Source organism: Labeo rohita, chromosome 10 (genome assembly GCF_022985175.1).
Source record: "Labeo rohita strain BAU-BD-2019 chromosome 10, IGBB_LRoh.1.0, whole genome shotgun sequence".
Lineage (NCBI taxonomy): Eukaryota > Metazoa > Chordata > Actinopteri > Cypriniformes > Cyprinidae > Labeo > Labeo rohita.
The window spans coordinates 13,556,655-13,582,287 of NC_066878.1; the positions used below are offsets into that span (position 1 = coordinate 13,556,655).

Genomic DNA, 25,633 nt, shown 5'->3' on the forward strand with positions numbered 1-25,633 from the left:
TGTGCTCCTGCACATTTATATGGTGTAGTTTTATTTAGATAGAATGGAAGATATAGATTGTATTGAATGTCAGCTTGCTTATTGTACCCAAGAGCATAATATATTGAGCCCATATGCCTTACTAACAAGGAACTATGTTTCCAACCAGAGAGCTGTAGTTCCAACCACGTAAGTTTGTAATGCTGTTTGCGAATGTTCGTTTAAATTACAGTTTCGGGAAACACAGTTGACCTATGTTGGTAACGGCTGAACGTGCGACCATAGTTGGCTAATGATGCTTCTGGGATACGCACCCCTGGTCTCTCCTTTGTATTTGTTTTGTTAGTTAGTTAATTACTTAGTTAGGTGTGCTCCTACACTGTTTCCTGTCTCTTAATTATTTATTTTAGATAGATAGTTTGTTGTGCCTGTACAATGTTTCTGGTCTCTGTTTATTTATTTATTATTAGTTAGTTAGTTATTTAGTTGTGTCCCTGCACTTTTCCAGTGTCTTCTTTTCTTTGTATTTGTTTTGTTTGTTGGTTTACTAGTTTGTTTTGCCTCTACTCTGTTTCTGATCTTTATTTATTTATTAATTTATTTTTAGTTAATTAGTTAGTTATGCCCTACTCTGTTTCTGGTCTCAATTTGTTTATTTTCAGTTTAGCTGCACTGTGTCAAGCCTTCTCTTTCTGTTTGTTTGTTTTTTGTTTGTGTCCCTGCAATGCTAATTAAAAAAAAAAAGAAAAAAAAAGGGTCTAATTTTTCCAAATGTTTTAGTTAGTTAGTTGTTATACTGTTTTGGCCTCCTTCCATTTTATATATTTGTTTACAGCTGGTTAGTTGAGCTTCTACACTGTCTCTGGTCTATTTATTTATTTATTTATTTATTTAGCTTAGTCCCTATACAGTGCTTCTGGCCTCTTCTTTCCTAATGTTTGTTTTTGTTTGTTTGTGTTTGCTTTTAGTTTACTGTCCCCCTTCACTGCTTCTGGCCTCATTCCTTTTCTTGCTTTTAGTACGAGCAGATTTTAATTTTTTTTCTTTTGCAACATGACCCTTCTTGTGTGAACTTCTGAGCATATGCAGAATGTGCAGCAGAGCGTATTTTTTATTTGGTGAGGATGGAGAGGACCACAGAGTGAAATATTAAAATATTGCGCATTGTGTACAGATTATTTATTATGATGGATTTTGATACAAACCCCATTTAATTGGCTATTAACTACAACATTTTTAATATGACGAAATACTAAGCTTATCTGTACACATGAAAATGCTCCAAAAATGGCAAATATGCAGATATTTGTGAAGACTGTCTGTTGTCGGGATGCCGAGGGCAGTCTGACCTCTTTCTCTCTATCTGTAATGTGACTGTCCCACTGATGCTCCTGTCACACCTGTGATTAGATGACTCACACTGCAGTCTGATGCTCTGATAGTCTGCATAATACAAATAATGTCCCAATAAAAGTCTGTTTTCCTTCTTTTGGAGCTGAATGGCTGGTAATCTAAGCCATATCTGCCCTGGATAAATAAGTATGTAAATATATTGTTTATCTGGATTCAAAAGATACACAGAGGGACGGATGCCTCGTCCACCTGCTGCCTACTGCTCACATACACCTTCCAGCAGTATTCAGGGCCCAATTTTAAGCTGAAATATCATAAAAGATAGAAGTAAACTGCTCTCAGAAACCTCTCCTAGGGAAATGCCTGAGTGTATAACAAACAGTGGTCACAGAACACAGGGTCACAGGTCTCCGCTATTCAAATATTGAAGCCCATGGTGTTTTATTTATGTTTTTTTAGACAGAACTGTTTAAAGAGTCCCACATTGCACAAGTTTGGAAATATGGTGTGATAATGGCTGTAAGCAGCAGGGGGGTAAGTCTGTTGGTTGCTAACATGAGCCTGATTGTGCCAATGCCAGCCATGGGAAACTAGAGACTTGAGAAAGAAAAGACACATTGTGTGAAAAATTCTTGAGGAGCAGAATTTTGGATCTCGGGGGACTGTAGCAGATTTTGGCAGGAACGCAAGAGCAAGTTGGAGGGATAAGGGTAAATATCATTAATAATTGTGTGGGTCTGTGGGTAAAACGGTAGAAACTGAGTAAACCATATTTTCACATGTAATATTAAAGACGTTTGTTTTAACTGAACTGGAAGTAGCCTAAAACCACTTCATCTAGCGGTTAATGTTGGAGTTTGCACCTCAAGGAAGTACTTTGCTGAAATACCGTTTACTGAGCTATTTTTATTTAATGTTCTAACTGTTTTGTTTGAATGTACATTAAATGGACAATTTTACAAAATAAACTGCAGTGCGATTAAGCCAGTAACAGGGTTAAGGCTTGTTCAAACCAAGAATAATAGGTATATTAGCATCAACAGCAACAGACGATAACGTTCTGTTTATTATGAACAAGCAATGCAGTTTTGTCAAGTCAATTCCGAGATTTTCAATGTTTGTGTGAAAATCAATGCTCTATTACTTTCTGTGAAAGTCATCTGAATCAGGAGAGAAATATAGTTAAAACAGTCCAAACAGTTACAAATGTTGTACAGTACAGTATGTATAGTATAAATACAATGAAATACTGATGTAGAACCATGTGGTCAATTTTTATAATTTTGTTGTTATGTTTTTTAAAGGAGTCATCGGATGCAAAACTCATTTTTACATGTTGAACATAAATGTGTGTTGGCAGTGTGTGTACACAACCACCATATTAGGATAAAAATCCACCCAGTGGTATTTTTGTAATCTTTATAAGAAATTATACAAATTATACAATTATACAAGCCATTCTCAGCTTCTTGTTGGTATGACGTCACACAAAGGCCGCTTCCACGATAGTTGATTGACATGACCGTCTTACCTTAGACCCGCCCTGACTGAGCTGTAACAGGCAGACTCCAACTGCCATTGGGTCTACTCTGGTGAAGGGGAAGACAAGAATGTCTCCGATTGAGTGATTGAGATGTATTGTTGTTGGATGTAATAGCAGTCATCATTTACTCCCGACATCTTAGCTGCTGAAGAAGCAGAGGATTAACATTACTTTCATTTTATAAGGAAATGCACCCAGCGACCTACATAAACGCGTCTATGTTTGCGCGAATCATTCGTGATGCAGCTTCACCTACAGCAGAAGTGAGTATAAGGGTTTTTATGCATCTTTGCTTTCTTAATAATGTGCTAGTTAGCAAGTTTGGCAGCTAAATGCGGCTAATGTAAACAGACCAGCTTGTCACCCCACAGAAGAGAGGGGCGGGGTGAGCAGAGCTCATTAGCATTTAAAGGAACATGCAATAGAATGGCTCGCTCTGAACAGGGCTGATTTTGACAAGGTAAAAATGGTGTTTTTTACACTATTATAGAGAATTTTTAAGCAAAGTATGTTATAGACTTCTTATTAAGACCCTAAAGAGTCATCAGCTTGTGGAAAATGGGCATCTGATGACACCTTTAAAAGGTGGAAATGTCACAGCACAAGGGGTTAATCAAAACAAAGAAAAAATGCATTTTAGACAATTCATAGTGCAAATATGCACTTTATAAATAAATATTTAAGCAAAATAAATAAATAAATTAATTAATTAATATTCTAATTTAATATTTAACATTAATATAACATTCCAGTATTATCATTTAATATTTCATATTACTTCATTTAACATTTAACTTCAAGTCAAATTTAAATTTGGGTAAAATTATTAATAATATTTTTAATGTACACTGCCCTCTAAAAGGGAAACACCCCTGGCAAAGTGTGGTTTTGGACTATATCAGCATAAATCCTTACCATTTTTTGGTGCAAATACATTAAAGTAACTTGACATTATCATTGAAGACCATCAAAAATAATTTTCATTTTGATTACATAATAATGGCAATATATACATGTCAAAGTCAGACATGCCCCTTTGATGTGATGCTGTGATGCCTGGTTACTGGTTTAAACTTGGCCCAGGTTTTTAAAAGATTTTTGGGTCAGCACACCTTAATAGCTTCAACAACTTATTGCCAATTAAGTTTGGAATACAATTAATTTAGGCCCAGATTAGGCAGAGCTGTAATTATTTTGATGAATCTAATTTTTTTTTTTTCTATGTTTAAACTGTTTATGTAACAAAATATGTTTTTGTAGTTTGTGTTGTCCCTTATCAAAATTATCACAAATTAAAAAGGATTCATTCCAATATTGTCCAAAACCCCACTTTTCTAGGGTATTTCCAAACTTTTGGATGGCAGTGTAATATATCCATTTAAATATAACTATAAGAATCAGGGCATGTAAATTGGCTGATATACAAAATTACTAATTAAATAAAAGATTACAAATTTTGTACACACCAAAATGTGTTCTGAAATAAGGAGGCAAAGATTTTTTTTCTAAAATGTTTTTCAGTCACATTTTCTTGAATAAATATTTTTCTTTTTGTTTTTACATTAACAATGTAATCAATATTCTATTTATTAAAGCACAGTATAAATCTTATCAAGTTTCTCATCTCATCAAATGTTTTTAAGCATTTTACATTTATTCCAAAATACCTCAAGGCAGTAACAATTTAAACAATATATTTTCTTTGTGTACTTATGTTCAGCTATTCTTTTGAATAGTTTTAACTATTTTTGAATTTTTCATATCATGAGTCATCAAAGCTCGAAAAATATTGATCGCAGACACAGAGATTTACTTTAAATTTCACCAAGCTGACTGCTCACTAAAAACTCCCACAGATCTTTTCATGCCATTTTAAAGGGGTCATCGGATGCCTATTTTCCACAAGTTGATATGATTCTTTAGGGTCTTAAAGGGGTCATCGGATGCTAAGTTCACTTTTACGTGTTGTTTGAACATTAATGTGTGTTGGCAATGCATGTACAAATCTACCCTATAATGAAAAAAATCCATGCAGTGGTTTTTAATAAATCTGTAAAAATAATATTCCCTTTTTCAAATCGAGCCATTCTCAGATGCCTGTCATTGTGGCGTCACACCCACAGAGGCCACTCCCACGATGACATTAGCGTCTTACCTCAGATCAGTTGTAACAGTCCAACCTCCATGTTTTGATGCTGGAGCAGGGATGTAAGTTAGACAAGAATTTAGCGATTGAGGTGTTGTGTTGCTGGATGTAATAATGAACGTAGTTTTCGTCATTTACTCCCGACATCTGAGCCACTGAAGATGCAGTGGATTACGTTTGTTTGTGAAGGGAATGCACCTCCAGATCTACATATATCCGTCTATGTTCGCACAAATCATTCGTGATCCAGCTTCACTTACAGCAGAAATGAGTATAAGGGTTTTTTTATGACTCTTTGCTATCGCCTTTCCTAATAATGTGCTAGTTAGCAAGTTTAGAGGCTAAACGCGGCTAAATATGGCTAAATTAAACAGGCTCCTCTCTCCACAGAGAGAAGAGAGGGGCGGGGCAAGCAGAGCTTGGGCATCGGATGACCCCTTTAATGAAAAGTCTATAATATACTTTGGGTAAAAATTCTTAGTGGTTGTGCAAAACAACACCCTTTTTACCTTGTCAAAATGAGCTCTGCAAAAACCATCCCATTCTGAGAAATTGTTCCTTTAAATGCAAATGAGCTCTGGTCGTCCTGCCCCTCTTTTCTCTCTGCTGCTCTGAGAGATTGTTTACTTTAGCCGCATTTAGCACATTTAACCACAAAACTTGCTAACTAGCACGTTATTAGAAAAGTTGATTGCAGAGATTTATAAAAAAAAAAAAAAAAAAAACCTTATACTCACTTCTGCTGTAAGTGAAGCTGGATCACGAATGATTCGCACGAACATAGACAGATATATGTAGATTGGGAGGTGCATTCCCTTCACAAACAAACAAAATCCACTGCATCTTCAGCGGCTCAGATGTCGGGAGTAAATGACGACCACTATGTTCATTATTACATTCAGCAACACAACACCTCAATCGCTCAAACAGAGATATTCTTGTCTAACTTACATCACAGCTCCAGCATCAAAACAGTGGAGGTCGGACTGTTACAGCTGATCTGAGGTAAAACGCTCATGTCAATCAACTATCGTGGGAGCGGCCTCTGTCGACAGGCATCTAAGAATGGCTCGATTTGAAAAAAAGGGGATATTATTTTTACAGATTAATTAAAAACCACTGCTTTGATTTTTATCTTAGATTTTTTCACTGCTCTTATTTTGAAATAACAAAGTGGTTATATCTTAGTGTGTGAGTCTTCCCATTAACGGCATTATATTGTTTATACTGGTTTGCGAATGCGGAACGTGCACAGACACATGAGGTGGGATTTATCGCATGAACCATTCACAGCCGAGCATAATCAGTCGTAACCAATCATATCGCAATGGAGGCATTGCTTCCTCTCACGTGACTTTCCTCCATTTATTCTCAATTACCCCCCACCAAACTCACCGCATGCTTTAGAGAGTCTGTTAAAACTCAATGGGCTCAGGAGAGGTGATAGAGATGCAGACTCCCGCTGTAACTTCACCTGCTAGTTTCTATTTTGGACAGTGTTTCTTTAGAAAAACAAGTGATTTATACACTTCGTTATGTTATGTTTTGTAATATTGCCGTTGTTTTAATTTTGTACTAAAAATGTTTTTCTCACCCAAAATTTTGAAGAGACACTGCCTCCCTTGCCTCCTCAGAGTGTTTTGGAGTGTTAAAAATGTCTCCATATAAAAAAGTGCACCTGTGACATACCTGGGGTTTCAATGCAGACATCATTTTTTCATCATTTCTGTGTAAATAACAAAAGACTGCACTGTCACTGACAATCCCCGTCTGCCGTCTCTCTGGTAGACATCCTGTAGAGCTGCACGTCTCATCAAGTGCCTAATCACACAAGAGCAACACAACAGATCTAAGACTCTAATAATCTAGCATGACAGTGTCAAATACAATGTTAAGTAAAATAATCAGCGCTAAATAGATATCTAGTGTTTGTGAATGATTCTCAGCGAGTTACCAGGAATTATTTTTTTTTTTTTTACATGTCAGAACGTTAATTAGAGCAGCTCTGATCCAGGTTATTACTGTAAGATGTTCTTTTTTTAGTCATTAAACCTGCAAGCAAAGTTTCCCGCTCGTCTAGGAGACTCCAGGTGAACTTTGATTGGTTCTCCAGGGCTTTCTGACCAGCTGCCTGAGCTTAACAACGAAACTGTATTGAGTAAATTAGATGGTAGAACAAAAGTATTGAACTGGTGGTGTGTATATGTTCACATAATGGAAACTTAAACCTCTTTTTGTGAAATGCTTGGCTTTAATATGGTTAAATATTATTAAAAATAATATAAAATATTATTTTCTGTCAAATCAAAGCTGAATTTTCAGCATCATTACTCTAGTCATTACTCAAGTCTTTCAGAAATCATTCTAATATGCTGATTTGCTGTTCAAGAAACATTTCATGTTGAAAACAGCTTTTGTAGAAACCATGATTCATTTTTTACGATCCTTTGATGAATAGGAAGTTCAGAAGTACAGCATTTATTTGAAAAAGAAATCCTTTATAACATAAAAGCTTTTACTGTCACTTTTGATCAATTTAACGCATCCTAACTGAATAAAAGTATTCATTTCTTTTCCTAACAAAATCTTCAAAGTTCCAAAGAAAAGGGTTTTATTTGAAATAGAAATCGTTTGTAACACAATAAATGCCTTTACTGTCACTTTTGATCAATTTAATGCATCCTTGCTGAATAAAAGAATTGCTCTTTTCTTAAATAAATCGTCCCCCTAAACTTCTGAATGGTACTGTAAGGATTTATCTAATTTCTGGGCTGAAAAGCCTTCTGTTTCTTCTGAAATGATTTGAGGAAAAACCCTCCACAATGAATATGTGAGCATGCAGACGTGGCGTGTTTGATGCTAAACACCTGAGGTCTGTCTCTTTAGTTCCCGCACTCTAGCTGTCATCTCAATTTCGTCTTGCTGCCTTCCTCTCCATTGAGTTTGACCTCACTTCAAGAGATTTCAATGCCAGTGTGTGTGAGCTAAAGACTCCCGGCACATGTGTCGTTCGGAAACCGAACAGACGAGCACAAACACAGGAATTCAGAGCATGAGCTGACCTCCCAATTACCTGCGCTGGCTTTCTTAAGCTCTTACAATGAGCTCCACCGCTGGAGATCTGTGTACTCGCCCTAATGAGGCAAAGGGAGACAAAAGCAGCTCTCCTGGGAATTATGCAGTCCTTCTATATTTTAGGCAAATGACTCAGGTAATTACAGAGCTTGGGGGAATATGCCATCCTCATTAAACATGAATGAGGAGAATCAGGCCACCGCTGGTACTGTATACAATTGCTAACATACATTTATCTGGACACTTCAGTTGCCGTTGTTTATTTTAAAAACTTTAAATTGCTTTTTTTTTATTAGTATTACAATTCAATATTTATGATTATTATCCTAAAAATTAAGGTTCCACCAGAGGGGGGGATTCGTAGCGAAGCCATAGGAGGAAGCCAAAGCTTAAGCATCCAGTGAACAGTTCTTAAAAGAAGCATGTTTCATTACCAACGGCATAACACTAACAAGAAAATACTAAGAAACAGCTGTTGCTGGAAAAAAATGTCCCAGAATCGGTGACAAGGTGTCTCACTAAGGTCCTTGCCAACTCATCAGACCTAATAATGTTGTCTTTAGCACCATGAATTTTAGTAAAAATTGCCATGGTACTCTTAGCCATGGTATTCTTTGGAATACCTTAGAGTACCATTAATTCCACTTTTTCACAGTCCTATTATTTATGTACATAACATAGTAATAAAGCAGTAATATACACTGTAAAAACAACTGTGAAATTTACAGTAAAATAGTTTAAGTTTTACAGGCTTAATTTAAATTTATGGTAAAAAAGCAGATTTTGAGATCCATCTTTTCACACTGAGGGACTCATATGCAACTATTACAGAAGGTTCAAACACTCACTGATGCTCCAGAAGAGAAAACATTGCATTATGAAACAGGGGATGAAAACTTTTTGAATTTGAAGATCAGGGTAAATTTAACTTATTTTGTCTTTTGGGAAACATGTAAGTATCGTCTGTAGCTTCTGAAGGGTAATACTAAATAAAAAAAATATATAAGGCAAAATAAGAAAATGGTACACATCTTCACTGTTCAAAAGTTTTCACCCTTGGCTCTTAATGCATCATTTTTCCTTCTTTTCCATCATTTTCCCAGCACAAAAATGCTGGAAAAAAAACAACAACAACAAAAAAAAAAACAAAACAAAGAATTTGTGAGACCTGAAGGATTTTTCTGAAGAACTGTTCAGGACAAACAAGGGACTCACGAACTATCAAAAAAAAAAAAAAAAAAAAAACAGGTAACAACACAGTATTAAGAATCCCTTTTATATGAAATATCTTATTCAGGTCAGTACTAAATAAAAAATAACATGCATTTTGTATGATCCCTGGTAAAATAATTACCATTTTGCATATTCTGCAAGGTGTATGTAAAATTTTGACCTCAGCTGTAGATAGATTGATAATTAAATGCGAAGTGACAAACTGGGAATTCTGGGAAATGGTTCTTTTTCATTTTCTAAAAGGTAACAATATTTTACTGTACAATTACATTAAATTCCCTGTTATATTTAATACAGTTTTTCACAGTACATAGTGAAGGAATGTACCATAAAGCAAAAAAATGTTTTTTACAGTAGTATTTTGACATATTTTTTTAATCTATCATTATTAAAAGGATAGTGTACTTAATCTTTGATTAATTACTCACCCTCATGTCGTTCCAAACCCGCAAGACCTTTGTTTATCTTCAGAAAACAAATTAAGATAGTTTGGATGAAATCCGAGAAATGCACATTGAAGACTAACAGGAAGAGAAGAAGCTGTTGAATAAAGTCATTATTTTAACATTACGGTTAAACTACTGATGTCACATGGACTATTTTAACAATGTCCTTACTATCTTTCTGGGTCTTGAACGTGTCAGTTGCATTGCTGTCTGTGCAGGGTCGAAAAGCTCTCAGATTTCATCAAAAATACCTTAATTTGTGTTCCAAAGATGAACGAAGGTCTTAGTAATTATAGTGACAGAATTTTCATTTTTGGGTAATTTTTTACAATGTAGGTACTAAGCAAGAACCTAACCCAAAATTTAAAGTTAACTCATGTTAGGTCCATGCAGTTACCCAGTACTACTCAGTACTTACTTAAAGTGCATGTACTGTAAAATAAATGTTAAACCACATAGTTTTGTGTGCAATGTAATACACTGTGGTACTAAAATCCATTAGAATACCATACCTTCCAAATGGTTTAATGATAGTATGTGGTACTTTGAAACTTCTATCACTTACAAAAAAAGTAACATGCTACTATCAGTGTATTATGAATTTCAGTACCATGGTACTGTATATTTCAAAGTATCTATCACAAAGATACTATCACTGTACCATGGTATCGCCACAGTGCTTTTTTAAAGTGATTGTACTGAAATAAACACATAATGTCATTTACATAGTACTCCACGGTACTAGAATACCACAGTACATGACCAACAAACATCACAGCACCACAGTATGTTTTTGTGTAAATTCCATTGTACATGAGTATAGTAATTGTTCAGTACCATTAACATCCTTTTATCATCACAGTCCTGTTTACCACAGTGCCACCCTTGCAATAAAGGTTAAAGATCACTGTGTCCAATACTTATTAACAAGTTAATGATTAGCTGCTAACCCCCCCGAACTAGCCCAGTCTCTAGTTTCCACAGCTCGTTATGTTGTTTTTCACAGACTCTCGGTGGAATTACAATTCGTAGTCTTTGGGTCCAAGGCCCGGCCTGTCATCAAGATTTAAGGCTTATCACAGCTTCAAGATTTGAGAACAAATGAGCGGCACTCCAATTCAGCAAAACAGCTGCTCATTAGTCTGGCTTATTAGTATGACTTGCTGAACTTAGAGACTTTTTGAGCGATTAGGATACTGCTTGTATTATTACTTTTTTATTTGTCCGAGTTTTATTACCTTTAATCAATTTTTTTTTCAATATTTTATTCCTCTGCCAGAAACAATTTGCTAAAAATGCAAATTCATTGGCCACTAGAGGACACTGGAGAGCTGAGAGAGGATTTCAGTGTGATGAACATGAACCTTTGCATCAAAGCTACATATATATATTCTTAAAATATATAGGTTCATATTACGACTGCATGTATGAGCCTTTATTTTTCCACAGTGATGTTTTCTGTTTTATCAACACAACCCCATTTGTATATCCTCATGAAAGAGAGAATAAAGCAATGTCAGGATGCTTTATCAAAACTGATAATGCCAGGAAATGTACACTTTCACAGTCATATCTTGTCTTTTATTTGGTCTGAATTCAATGGACGTGTCTGTGCTGTCACACCAGCGGATGGTTGTAGAAAAACAGTAGCTTTTGTTGTTTAGCGAGAATGCAGTCTGTGAGCACAAAAAGACTCTTTCATCTCTTTCTGTCCTGTCATGAGCTGTTTGTGTGTGATGCAGTAAACAGAAGTGAATAACAGAGTATGTTTTACCTGTGCTCGCTCTCCATTTCTTTACCTCAGCTTTGAGCTCTTGCGGTGCGGACGTCTGTTTTTCTGTCTGCATGTGTGAGTAGAGTTGTTTTTGACTCGCAGGGCTTCTAGAACCAGAGTCTGGGCTGTGATACGAGATAGAAAAGTGATAACTGTGACAATTAAACAATATCACACAAATGAGAGCTGTTATACAGGATCCAGTCATGCGGCCAATCAGCCTGACACTGATAAACCAACAATTATTTTTATGCAATGACTTATAATCACTTATAAACATCTGATATTAAATTTCTATACTACTTTGGGTAAATAAGTGAAAACGTGAAAAAAAAAAAAATATATATATATATGTATAGACATACATTTGTCTCTTCTCAGCTCCTCTAGAACTGCTTTACATTCAGTGCTGTCTTCATGCAACATCATTGCGTTTCTGTAGATTCGTGGTGTAAATCTGAAATGTAGTCTGTGTAATCATGTCTGAAATGTGGAAAGGGAAAGTGGAAGAGACAAAACCAGATTTTTATATTTTCTGAAGAAAACCGGAGTGCTGCTCTCCCATGCAAATGTTGCCGCCACAATGTTAGACGCTCTGAATGCTTGCGGGAGTGTTGCTGTGCGGTTGCTAAGGTGTTCTAAAAGGCTTATAGTGCATCGCTTAGCTGTTGCTAGGGTGTTAGCAGGGATGTAACGATTCTGTCAATTCACGATGCGATTTTCTCAGAAGGTGTCCTTTTATTAGTTCTCAGACAAAATGCTGCACATTTTTTGTGAAATTATGTCATAACAAAATTAAACTGACAATTTAAAACAAATCCCAAATCAATTATATAAACTATACAAATAAAAGTAATCTCTTCATATAAACAAACTAACAAACTAAGGCCTGTGGTGAGGCAAAGGCCTCACTTTAATTAAAATTTAATTTTTTAATTAAATGTAAATGCATGTCCCAGACACACTTTCTTGGTTAAATAAACATTACATACACTACCAGAATGACAATCTACATTATTTACCTTAACAAATGTAAGTAATATGCTATTCTATTTATTAAAATGTATTGACAGTGTAAATCTCACCAGTTTAGTGTTTTTAAGCATTTTACATTTATTCCAAAATAGGAACTTAAGGCAGTAACAATTTAAACAATTATATATTACATTTATGAGCTGATGTTCAGCTGTTCTTTTTTCAGATACTTATTTTTGGATCATCAGTCATCAGATGTACATAGACATGAAAAATCCCATATCATGTTTTCAGGTCATTTTAAGTTTGATTTTGACTTGACAAAATGTTGATACATAATTGTGAGAGTTGTTTACTTACTTTATAAATTAGTCTTCTCATTAACGCCATTATAGTATTGCTCATTCAGACTGATCGCGAACGCTGAATGCACGAACACAATTTATCGCATGAACCATAGCCAACCATAACCAGTTATATCCAATCATATCGCGATGGAGGCATTGCCTTAAAGGAGAAGTCCACTTCCAGAACAACAATTTACAAATAATTTACTCACCCGTTGTTATCCAAGATGTTCATGTCTTTCTGTCTTTAGTCGTGAAGAAATTATGGTTTTTGAGGAAAGCATTTCAGGATTTTTCTCCATATAATGGAATTCATTGGTGCCCCGATTTTGAACTTCCAAAATGTAGTTTAAATGCAGCTTCAAAGGGCTCTTCAAAGGGTCTTATCTAGCGAAACGATCTGTCATTTTTTTTGGAAAATAATTTTTTTTATACTTTTTAAGCACAAAAGCTCGTTTAGCACAGGCTCTGGGATGTGCGTTTATGACACTACGTACTATTGAATCACATTGAAAGGTCACACGGAATGTAGGCGGAACTACAGACCCAGTGTTTACAAAGCGAACATGCAAAAACTAAGGAAGTGCAAGTAAGTCAAACACTGTTTACAAACAAAAAGGTATAACAACGTCGGACGATTCTGCAGATGTTGTAGAAAATAAAATGGAGTTTTTTGCCATACTCTACCTTTTTGTGCCGGAGTACACAGACGATGAACTTAGACGTGATTCGTAGTAGTGATGGGGAGTTCAGATCATTTTATCGACTCGGACCTTTAAGTCTTGTTCAGCAAAATGAACAAATCTTTTCAGAGTAATTTCGTTCATTTTAGCAAAACATAATTAAAATGTTACGTGTTACTTCCCTAACACATCTACTGCTTACACAAATGCTGATCACACTACAAACAAGACAAAACTATAATGCTATAAGAAACAGAAACGATTAATTCATTGTTTACCTGGGTCTTTAGTCTATGATTAGCTCACCTCACCTCTTATCTGACAAGTTTTCAGGTTTGAGTCATTCATTCATCATGTGACAGCCCCATATGCTTAACCAATGCATTGTGAGCCGGAAAAAGAATTGATTAGTTCATCTCTCGAGTCTTCGGATTCGAGTCGTTCGTTCATCACGTGACAGCCCCATAAGATGAACAAACGACTCGAAAAACCCGAAGACTCGAAACAGGTGAACTAATTCCAGTACAGAACCTAATAGCATGTTACGCATGTGCAACTGAACGAATCACTAACCCGAGACGACTCGATCTTCCCGAGTCACATTAAAGATTCGTTCAAAATGAACGAATCGTTCAAGAACGACCCATTGCTAATTCGTAGCATTGTGGACGTGCATCCCAGAGCCTGTGCTACACAAGATTTTGTGCTTAAAAAGTATAAAAGTTTTTATTTTTTAGAAAAAATGACTGATCGTTTCGCTATACAAGACCCTTCTTTCTCGGCTGGGATCATTTAAAGCCCTCTGAAGCTGCATTTAAACTGCATTTTGGAAGTTCAAAATCAGGGCACCAGTGAGGTCTTTTATATGGAGAAATATCTTGAAATGTTTTCCTCAAAAAACACAATTTCTTTACGACTGATGACAGAAAGACATGAACATCTTGGATGACAAGGGGGTGAGTAAATTATTTGTAAATTTCTGGAAATGGAGTTCTCCTTTAATGGGTTCAGGGAAAGCCAGAAAGACATGGTAAGTTTATCTGCTGGTGTTGCTGTTGAACAGTTTTACTTAAAAAAAAATGATTTATATGCTTTTTATGTCATATTTTGTAATATTTGCGTTGTTTTATTTTTGTACTGTTTTTTTTTCCTCATCCAGTTTCTGAGGAGACACTTCCTCCCTTGCCTCCTCTGAGGAAATGCCCCTGGTCTAAACAAAGACGCTGCATACATGTTTAACACTGTGCCACATCAACTTTCCTTGTAATTACAATGTTTAATTGTTTGGGAATTGAGGATATAATACTTCAAGCTTTGCAGGCAAAATTGTTGTCCTGTCTGGCTTGATAAAAAACTTGCTCAGCAGTCTGTGATTGTCATTGTCTGATTGTCCTTTTCATGACTGGTCATACATTTTCAATAGGAAACAGATCTGGACAGCAGGCAGGCCAGTCTAGCACATTCAGTCTGTGTCCATACGAAACCACGCTGTTGTTGCACATGCAGATTGAGATCTAACAATGTCTTGATCTTATAACCATGGACTTCTCATGAAAGATGTCATCTTGATGGCAGTATATGTGTCTGGACAATCCCAAAACATGCCTCCATTTCAGTGGTACCTTCACACATACTGTATTCCAGTCACCAATGCTGTTCGCTCTGCTGCCTGCACCCCATACCATGACAGTTGTTTGGATTTGCATCTGTCGCTGATGAAAGTCTGGATGGTCCCTTTGGTCTTTGGTACTGAGAACTCTACATCTATTTTTCCCAGAAACAAGCTAAAAAAAAGTAGACTCGTCTGACCACAGCACACACTTCCATCGTCTTTTTGACTATCTGAGATGAGCTCTGGCCCAGAGAACTCCATGGCATCACTGCTAGAGTAACAGAAATTCAAGTTGCATTTATTGATGCAGCTGCACAATTTGTTAAGTGACGGCAGTTTTCCAAAGTACTCCTGAGCCCCTGTGACTATATTAAACAACGCAGACGGTTTCTTATGCAATGCCATCTAAGGTCATGCACATTCACCTGAGGTGTCTTGCCTTGCTCTGCACAGACTGACATTTCTCTGGATTCCCTGAATCTTTTCACAATATTATTTGGGGTAGTTGGTGAAAGAACTATATTCCTTGTGATTTTATATTAAGAAATGTGATTTTTTTTAATTAGTTTGACACTTTTGTCATGAGATTTGGCACAAAGTGATAAGACTTGATCCAACTTGACTTGCAAAGACTGAAATGCTCCTTTTATACCCAAACATGATATCCTCACCTATTTCCATTTCACCTGCTTACTGTGAACGGTTTAAAAACTGTTTAATTTGGATATTCTATAACATTTTTTTTGGAGTGCGTTGCAGCCATGAAAATTTAATTTGGTTATATTTACAAAATAAAATTAAAAGTTGGCCACTGAAAACAGTGGAAATTTTTATTTCGTACTTTAGTCAATTAAAAGAAGGTGAAAGAGAATGAACAGATAGCATATTCTTGATTTATGGCATTTCACAAAACATCCCAACTTTTCTGGAATTGAGGTTGTACATGTATACGTGCGTGAAACAAAAATTTCCTCTCTGATGGCAGAAATGGCTCTGGTGGATTGGCAGCGATATAGAGTTTCCTTGATTAGCATCATTAGTATTAAATATAGTATTTTCTATTAAAGGAGAAGTCCACTTCCAAAACAAAGATTCACATAATGTACTCACCCCCCTTGTCATCCAAGATGTTCATTCATGCCTTTCTTTCTTCAGTCATAAAGAATTATGTTTTTTGAAGAAAACATTTCAACATTTTTCTCTTTATAATGGACTGCTATGGTGCCCCGATTTTGAACTTCCAAAATGCAGTTTAAATGTGACTTCAAATGATCCCAAATGTGTAAATGATCCCAGCCAAGGAAGAAGGGTCTTATCTAGCAAAACAATTGTTTTTTTTTTATTGAAAAAAATACAACTGAAATACTTTTTTAAAATGTCAAACGCTTGTCTTGTCTTACTTCTCCTTGACTGTTTTTTTTTTCCTGATTCATGACAGTTAGGGTATGTCAAAAAAGAGGGAGAAAATACGATTGTAGTTTTTCGACATTCCCTAACTGTCTTGAGTTCAGGGAGAGAAAGACAAGACGAGCATTTGAGATTAAAAAGTACTTAAATTGAATTTTTTCAATGAAAATAACCACTTGCTTCGCTAGATAAGACCCTTCTTCCTCGGCTGGGATCATTTACAACCACATTTGGGATCGTTTGAAGCCGCATTTAAACTGCATTTTGGAAGTTCAAAATCGGGGCACCATATCAGTCCATTATATGGAGAAAAATGCAGAAATGTTTTCCTCAAAAAATGTAATTCCTTTACGACTAAAGAAGGAAAGACATGAACATCTTGGATGACAAGGGGGTGAGTAAATTATATGTGAATCTTTGTTTTGGAAGTGCACTTCTCCTTTAAATTTCCCACACTAAGGACTGCATAAAGTCACATTGAGGATTGCATAAACAGTTTGACATATATATTGCATATCTAATTTAACAAATAAAATCAACCATATATAATTGTTTTTGAAAGTATGCTCACCAAGCCTGCATTTATTTGATCAAAAATATAGTAAAAACAGTAATACTGTGAAATATTATTACAGTTTAAAATAACTGTTTTCTGTTTGAATATAGTTTCGAATGTAATTCATTTCTGTGATGCAAAGCTGAATTTTCAGGATCATTACTCTAGTTTTCAGTGACACATGATCCTAAAACATTTCTTATTATTATCAATAAAAACAATTGTGCGGATAAATATTTTGTATAAACCAGGATACATTTATTTCAGGATATTCTGATGAATAGCATGTTCAAAAGAATAGCATTTTAGCTGAAATGTCACTTTTGATCAATTCAACACGTCTTTGCTGGATAAAATTCTTAATTAAAAGGTTTTGAAGGGTAGTTTATATGCCCTAAATAAAACGGTTTAAAAAAATGTTCAAATTTTTAATATTTGGGTTTTGTTTAAATACATTGTGCAATAGTAATATGGATGGTTTCCTACCATTAGTTGTTTGATTTTTTTCTCATGTGATTTGGTCTGCCAGACATGTAGTAATGTCCCTATATTCTATATTCTTTCTCTATATTCAGGCCACAGTAGACTGTAACTTATGACTAAAGGCCTCAAGGTCCAATTTCTGCGCTTTAAACAAAAAAAATTACGACAGAATTAAAAAAGAATTCTTTTTGAGTGAATACCTTGTAATGCTTCAGCAGCTCTGAGCCACTCTCCCACGCTTTCATTCTGCCCTCCAGACCTTGGATCTCAGTTTACAGCGCTGTAATAACACACACACACACACACATATTTCAGTGTAAACATCTTATCAAAGCAGAGCCTCATTTCTGCGCTCTCTCATTACCAGCATTCTCCATCTGCATTCAGTGACTCGGCTCTTGCTGGAATTCAGTCTGGCCTTTATGACTGCGGTGACATTGACATCAATTAAATTAAAATATGTACCGAGCAAAATGAAATGAGACAGTGTTGTAGTTCAATTAAAAACAGTCTTAATGGTAAGAGGCAGGAAGGTGAGAAAATAAACTTGAGGGGAAGATAAATGGAGCAAAAAATAAACAGCATGTATATCTTTACTTCACATGTCAAGAGAAGATGCACAAACCCCATTAACGAAGCGGTTAAAGTATTGTTGACCTCGTTACCCCTGCGTTTCCTATTCTCATTCTCCATTTTAACGCATATTCCGAGATATAAATATTGTAGCTGTCATAAAGAGATTGTTAAGTGCTACTCTGCTCAAGAACAGGTCGAGACACTGTATTCGCACCTCTGAGCTGCTCCATCTGGGTCCCGGCTCGTTCCCGCTGCTCCCGGGTCACTTCCTCACCGACTTCCTGTCAGGTATCCAGCTGGTGTCACTTCTGAATTAGAGTCACCAGGCTCTAAAACCTGTTCCACAGTCTTGGTCGTCGTCTGTCAGATCATGGCCCTCTACCTGGCGTCTGCTGGGCCTCCAGTGCCGTCGTTCTGGCTCTGGTCGATGCCAGGTCAGATTTGACCGCAGCTCCCAGCTGAGGCATGAGAGCTCATCTTAGCCAGGGATTGGAAAGGCTCTCTGGTCCAGCTGGCTCTTCAGAGCCTCAGCTTGAGTCTCCAAACCTTGCAAGTGTGCCCTGTGTACAACAGACTTAGAGTCAGTAAAATCCTCAAATGAAAATGGCCGCCAGTTGTTCCAATATTGTTTTAGACCTTATTAAGGTGAGTAAATGATTATAGTTTTTTAACTTTTGGCTAAACTCTTTAAGTATCTAAGATGTGTCATGTTAATATTCAGTAATGTTTAAAAATGTCTATTCTCTTGTCAAATCTGAGCACAATTTGTGACTAAATTTATTTTAACAAATTAATTTATTAAAACTAAATTTATTGTTCTATTAATGCATTGTTTCACTTTTTATTTAAATCTAATAGTTCCCTTTTTAGTTAATTATTTATTCATTTAGCTTTTTTAACATGAATAATAAATAAATAAATAAATAAATGATAAAAATACAATATATAAGGAAATAACTAATATTTGTAATATTTCAATAGTGTTTCAAAAAACATATGATTGCAGCTTAATGCAAAAGTAATATTATTATATTATAATTATATTAGAAATATAAATAAATATTTATATACTATTGTAATAAGTGGTTTTGGCTTTAGTACAATGACAACTAAAGATTTGGTTATTTATTTTCATATTTATCCCTAAAATATTATTAGCTATATTTTTCTTACACTGTATAAATGGGTCTTTATACTCTCCAAAAAAAAAAATAAAAAATAATAATAATAATAATAATAATAATAATAATAATAATAATAATAATGTAAACAAATAAAATAAATAAATAAATAAACAATAAATAAAAATAGGATACAAAAATAACAAATACAGTATATGAGGAAATAGCTAAAAACAAAATATGCATCTAATATTTCTCCAATTGTATTTAAAAACAAACAAAACATATGGTATATGTTTATGGATATTATAAATATAAATAAATATTTATATAATATTGTAATAAATGGTTACAATATTATTTACATCTATATTATATATATATATATATATATATATATATATATATATATATATATATAGTATTATTGTATAAAATATCAGGTTATTTATTTTCATGTTTATCCCTAAAATATCACACAGTATCTATATTTTTTTCACACAGTGCAAATCTGTCTTTACAGTAAGTAAGTAAATTAATTAATTAATTAATTAAAAAATAAGACATGTACTAAATTAAAATATAAAAAAAAAAAACATATACATCTAATACTTCTTCAATAGTGTTTCAAAAACATGTGATGGCAGCTTAATGCAAAACGAAATATTTATGGATATAATAAATATAAATACATATTTATACAATATTTTAATAGGTTTTGGCTTTAGTATAATGACAACAAAAGATCTGTTTATTTATTTTAATGTTTATCTCTAAAATATCACACAGTATGTATATTTTTCTTACACAGTACAAATGGGCCTTTATACCGTAAATAAATAAATAAGACATGTACATCTAATACTTCTCCAATAGTGTTTCAGAAAACATATGATGGCAGCTTAATGCAAAAATAAATATTTATGTATATAATAAATATAAATAAATATTTATATATTTTAATAGGTTTTGGCTTTAATATAATGACAACAAAACACCTGGTTATTTATTTTCATGTTTGTCTTAAAAATAATATACAGTATCTATATTTTTCTACAAAAATAGTACAAATGGGTCTTTGTACAAACAAACAATAAATAAATATACAACTAATATTTCTCCAAAAGTGTTTAAAAAAACATATGATGGCAGCTTAATGCAAAAGTAAATATTTATAGATATTATAAAGATAAATAAATATTTATATAATATTGTAATAACTGGTTTTGGCTTTAGTACAATTACAACAAAACATCTGGTTTTTACACATTAAAACATACAGCAACTGTGATATATTAGGAAGGGCCTCTCATATCTGTCATCAAACATTTTGAAAACCCCTGCTACAGAAAACATGCAAGATTACGAGACTCTAGAGAAAAATCTGAAGTCTCCATTTGCCCTTCATTGAATCTGGCGGGCGAATAGAAGAAACCTCTGAGACGTCACGTCTGATATGAAAAGGTCTCCCATGTTGGTATATTTGAGATAAATGTCCCCTGCTGTCGTTTAAACAGTGTGTTTGAGAATAAGATCGTTTTATATTAACAAATTTCACTCTGTTCAACCAACCTGTTTGTTTCTGTCTCTCTGCGGGAAAAAACAAACATGTTTTTTGTTCTCAGCCATCTGTGCAGTGTGCCTGTACCTTATCTCTCACCTGCAAGCTTCCCAATAAGGAATATATGAGCACAACAGCAAGATTTATCAGAGCCTAAACGCAATGTTAGACTCTTTCCACATTCAAATTCAGTAACATGATCGCCGACTGTGAAATCGAATCGCATAGGTGATTATAGGCTTTTTTATAGACGCCAGTTTCGCTGCAGCAAAATGGTCAAGAACATGCAAAACTCTCCAGGCCTTGCATGCAAAAAAACCCCGGTACATAAAAACCCCATGCGATCGTATAAATATTGTGCGTGTGACTTTGTGGAATATAGCTCTGTGCTGCTGCATGTAAATGGATGCCGCATTTGCATTAGGCGAGGCTGTTCAAACAAATCACATACATAATTAGAAACGCTGATATCTGTGTGAGGGACGAACATTTGGCTTGATTTATTTAACAAACAGGACTCAGGAAATTTGAGGACATTTATTCTCTTCCGAACAGCGTGATGAAACGCGAGCCCCTGTGACAGTTGTTAAAATAGAAAATTAAATAAGGATACGAAGCGCTGAAAGTTTGAGAACCCTTCAAAATGTTCCGCTTTACGCAAAGAGAGTTGATTGTCGGCTGCGTCCTGACAAGAGGGTATGAGTGAAGAAATAACACCAAAATAAAACATGCTTTCATGTATATTCATGGCTTTGTCTGTCCAATATTTATGGATTGTGTTGGATAAAAGAGCGTAAAGTTTTCTGGTGCTCTACAAAACCGGCGTTCTCATAATAATTGCAAGTTAACTGGGTCCAGAGGACTTAAAATTCATGCTTTATGTTGAGATGGGATTCTTTTGAGGTTTTTTTTCCTAAAGCACTCTACTTTTTTGTCCGCGGTACGTTCTTGCGAAAGTGGCTGGTTTTGGCAAACTTCAAATGTTCTGCTCGGAGAGAGAGAACTTCCATCTTCATAATCTCATTTTAACACCAGTCATGTTCAGTGCATTGCTGATGATTTATTCATGAACGCTGACGTTACCCACAGTAAGGACACCTAAAGATTCGGAGCTCTTGCCTTAAGGTTCTTTGTGACGGCCTAAATTTTGTAACCTTCCCTCTGGCAAGATTCACCAAACAAACAAAATGGTAACACGTCATTTTATTCGATTAATTAGATCACCTTTGGTCATTTCATATAGCTTAAAACTGATGTAAAATTCTTTAGTCAAAGTATTAATACAATGTTTATTAATTAATACAATAATTAGTACAATTAGCATTTCTAGATTTTGTATTAGATGCTATTTTGTGATAATTTTATAATTATGCATAGGATATGTATACAGAAATACTTAAGTCAAAGTATTAAATAAACATATATATTAGTAGATTTTGTAATAGATTGTATTTTGTAATTTTTTTATATAATTAACATATTTTAGTAGATACACATTATACATATTTTTTATACTTTATTTTCTTATTTATTTTTACAATATGATAAGATGAAGAGTGGAGCAACAATTTTTACTGGAGGATATTTTACATATTTATATCTTACACAAAAATTCCACACACACACACACACACACACACACATTTTTATTGTAGTAGCACATCAAAAAAGTGGTATTTTTAATGTCAAGTATTAATGCTAGTATTCTTATTATTTATTGTAAAATAAGAGGATATTTTATTTATGTATTTTAGTGTATGTGCTTGCATACATATTTTTTATAATTAATTGTATAATTTATTTTTAAATAAGTAAATACAAGTAAAATATAAGTAAATAAATAACAATAAAATAATTATTTAAAATAAAATAAATAATAATTAAAAAAATATATAAATATAATGAAATATAATGGAGTAATCACTGTTTCTTTTAGTGTTTATTGTAAAACAAGAGGATATTTTATATATGTATTTTAGTGTATGTGTGTTTGCATACATTTTTTATAATTAATTGTATAATTTATTTTTAAATAAGTAAATAAAAGTAAAATATAAGTAAATAAATAACAATAAAACAATTATTTAAAATATAATAAATAATAATTAATTAAATAATAATAATTATAAATATATGAAATATAATGGAGTAATTACTTTTTCTTTTTAGTGTTTATTGTAAAATAAGAGGATATTTTACATATTTATATCTTACAAATACACGTATTTATAATTAAAAAGTAAACAACATAATTTAGAAATTCAAATAAATAAAAAATTACAATATGATAAATATAATTAAATTAATAATTAAATTAAGAGGATACTGCACGTTTCTAACTCACAAATACACAATTATGCAAATATATATAACTACAAATAAATTAACTAATTATTTCTAAAATAAAATTACAACATAATAAATGTGTCATGATCTGGGCTGTGGGGCTTCCCTCAGCCACCTGAGGTCGCTGGTTTCCCTGCACTGCACTTCCCTGATTGTACACCTGTCTTGTCATTAGCACTCATCTAAGCTCTCACCTGTTCACAATTACCTGGTCTATAAGAACTCTCATTTCCCACTACTCATTCTGGCTGCATTGTCTTCGAGTGTGTTTCTGTTCTGTTTATTTTTTGATCTTAGATTCCAGTTGTGTTGTGCCGTGTTGGCCTTTGGTTTATGTTCATTTGTGTTTTGTTTAATTAAAATCCCTTCCCTGCATTTGGACCCAGACCTCCTTTTGCCCGTGACAGAATGCAGCCAGCACCGATGGGCCCAGCGGGGAGGAATTTTTTTTTTAGGGAGGCGGCGACCACCCGCTCTGTTCCCGAAACGGCGGGGATGTCCTTCGAGGCGGCGTCGGCCGCTCGTTTCGAGTTCATCTATGCCTGTCTGGCGGGGATGGACACCTGTAGGGCAGAGGCTGCGCAGATGCGGCCCTGCTTTCTGGCGGGGGCGGAGACGCTCTTCCGCGGGCAGGCGGCGGCGACCGCTATCTCCGTTCCTGACGCGGCGGCGACCGCTCTCTCTGTTCCTGATGCGGCGGCGACCGCTCTCTCCGTTCCTGACGCGGCGGCGACCGCTATCTCCGTTCCTGACGCGGCGGCGACCGCTATCTCCGTTCCTGGCGCGGCGGCGACCGCTCTCTCTGTTCCTGATGCGGCGGCGACCGCTCTCTCTGTTCCTGACACGGCGGCGACCGCTATCTCCTGTCCGGACGCGCCGGTGACCGCGCTTGTTGTTCTGGAAGCGGCGGTGACCGCGCTCTCTGTTCCTGACGCGGCGGCGACCGCTATCTCCTGTCCGGACGCGGCGGCGACCGCCCTCTGTTCCGGACGCGGCGGCGAGCCCTCTCTCTGTTCCTGACGCGGCGGCGACCGCTCTCTCTGTTCCTGATGCGGCGGCGACCGCTCTCTGTTCCTGACACGGCGGCGACCGCTATCTCCTGTCCGGACGCGCCGGTGACCGCGCTTGTTGTTCTGGAAGCGGCGGTGACCGCGCTCTCTGTTCCTGACGCGGCGGCGACCGCTATCTCCTGTCCGGACGCGGCGGCGACCGCCCTCTCTGTTCCGGACGCGGCGGCGACCGCCCTCTCTGTTCCGGACGCGGCGGCGACCGCCCTCTCTGTTCCGGACGCGGCGGCGACCGCCCTCTCTGTTCCGGACGCGGCGGTGACCGCTATCCCCGTTCCGGACGCGGCGGTGACCGCTATCCCCGTTCCGGACGCGGCGGTGACCGCTATCTCCGTTCCTGGCGCGGCGGCGACCGCTCTCTCTGTTCCTGATGCGGCGGCGACCGCTCTCTCTGTTCCTGACGCGGCGGCGACCGCTATCTCCTGTCCGGACGCGCCGGTGACCGCGCTTGTTGTTCTGGAAGCGGCGGTGACCGCGCTCTCTGTTCCTGACGCGGCGGCGACCGCTATCTCTGTTCCAGACGCGGCGGTGACCGCGCTTGTTGTTCTGGAAGCGGCGGTGACCGCGCTCTCTGTTCCTGACGCGACGGTGACCGCGGACGTTCCACTGGTGGCGAGGCCAGCTCACGTTCCCCTGGCGGCAGTGTCCACTGACGTTCCTCCGCTGCACGGGCCTGGCCCGCCATCCCTCCCCCTGATGCACCTTCCACCGTTCCTCCTCCCTCCAGACTTTTTTTTTTTGGGAACGTCTGGAAGCCGTTCCCTTGAGAGGGGGTACTGTCATGATCTGGGCTGTGGGGCTTCCCTCAGCCACCTGAGGTCGCTGGTTTCCCTGCACTGCACTTCCCTGATTGTACACCTGTCTTGTCATTAGCACTCATCTAAGCTCTCACCTGTTCACAATTACCTGGTCTATAAGAACTCTCATTTCCCACTACTCATTCTGGCTGCATTGTCTTCGAGTGTGTTTCTGTTCTGTTTATTTTTTGATCTTAGATTCCAGTTGTGTTGTGCCGTGTTGGCCTTTGGTTTATGTTCATTTGTGTTTTGTTTAATTAAAATCCCTTCCCTGCATTTGGACCCAGACCTCCTTTTGCCCGTGACAAAATGTATAAGCGTGTTTGTTTGCATACATAATTATTTTTATAATTAATTTTATCATTTATTTTTAGATAAATAAATAAAAGTAAAATATAAGTAAATAAATAACAATAAAGTAATTATTTTTAAAAATATTATTAAATATTATAAAATATTATTTTTATTAAAAGTAATTATTTTTTTTCTTTTTAGTGTTTATTGTAAAATACGAGGATATTTTACATATTTATATCTTACTAATAAAAGTGTG

General features: G+C 36.1%; 1 long non-coding RNA gene across 2 annotated transcripts in view; it reads left to right on the plus strand.

The window, feature by feature from the left end:
- Positions 1-1,855: 1,855 nt before the first annotated feature.
- Positions 1,856-25,633, plus strand: part of LOC127172478 (uncharacterized) — a 105,961-nt gene continuing 82,183 nt past the window's right edge. For both annotated transcript variants that reach the window (XR_007828629.1, XR_007828628.1), the window contains exon 1: positions 1,856-2,042. This is a non-coding gene — a long non-coding RNA (uncharacterized LOC127172478). The remainder of the gene's footprint in view (positions 2,043-25,633) is intronic.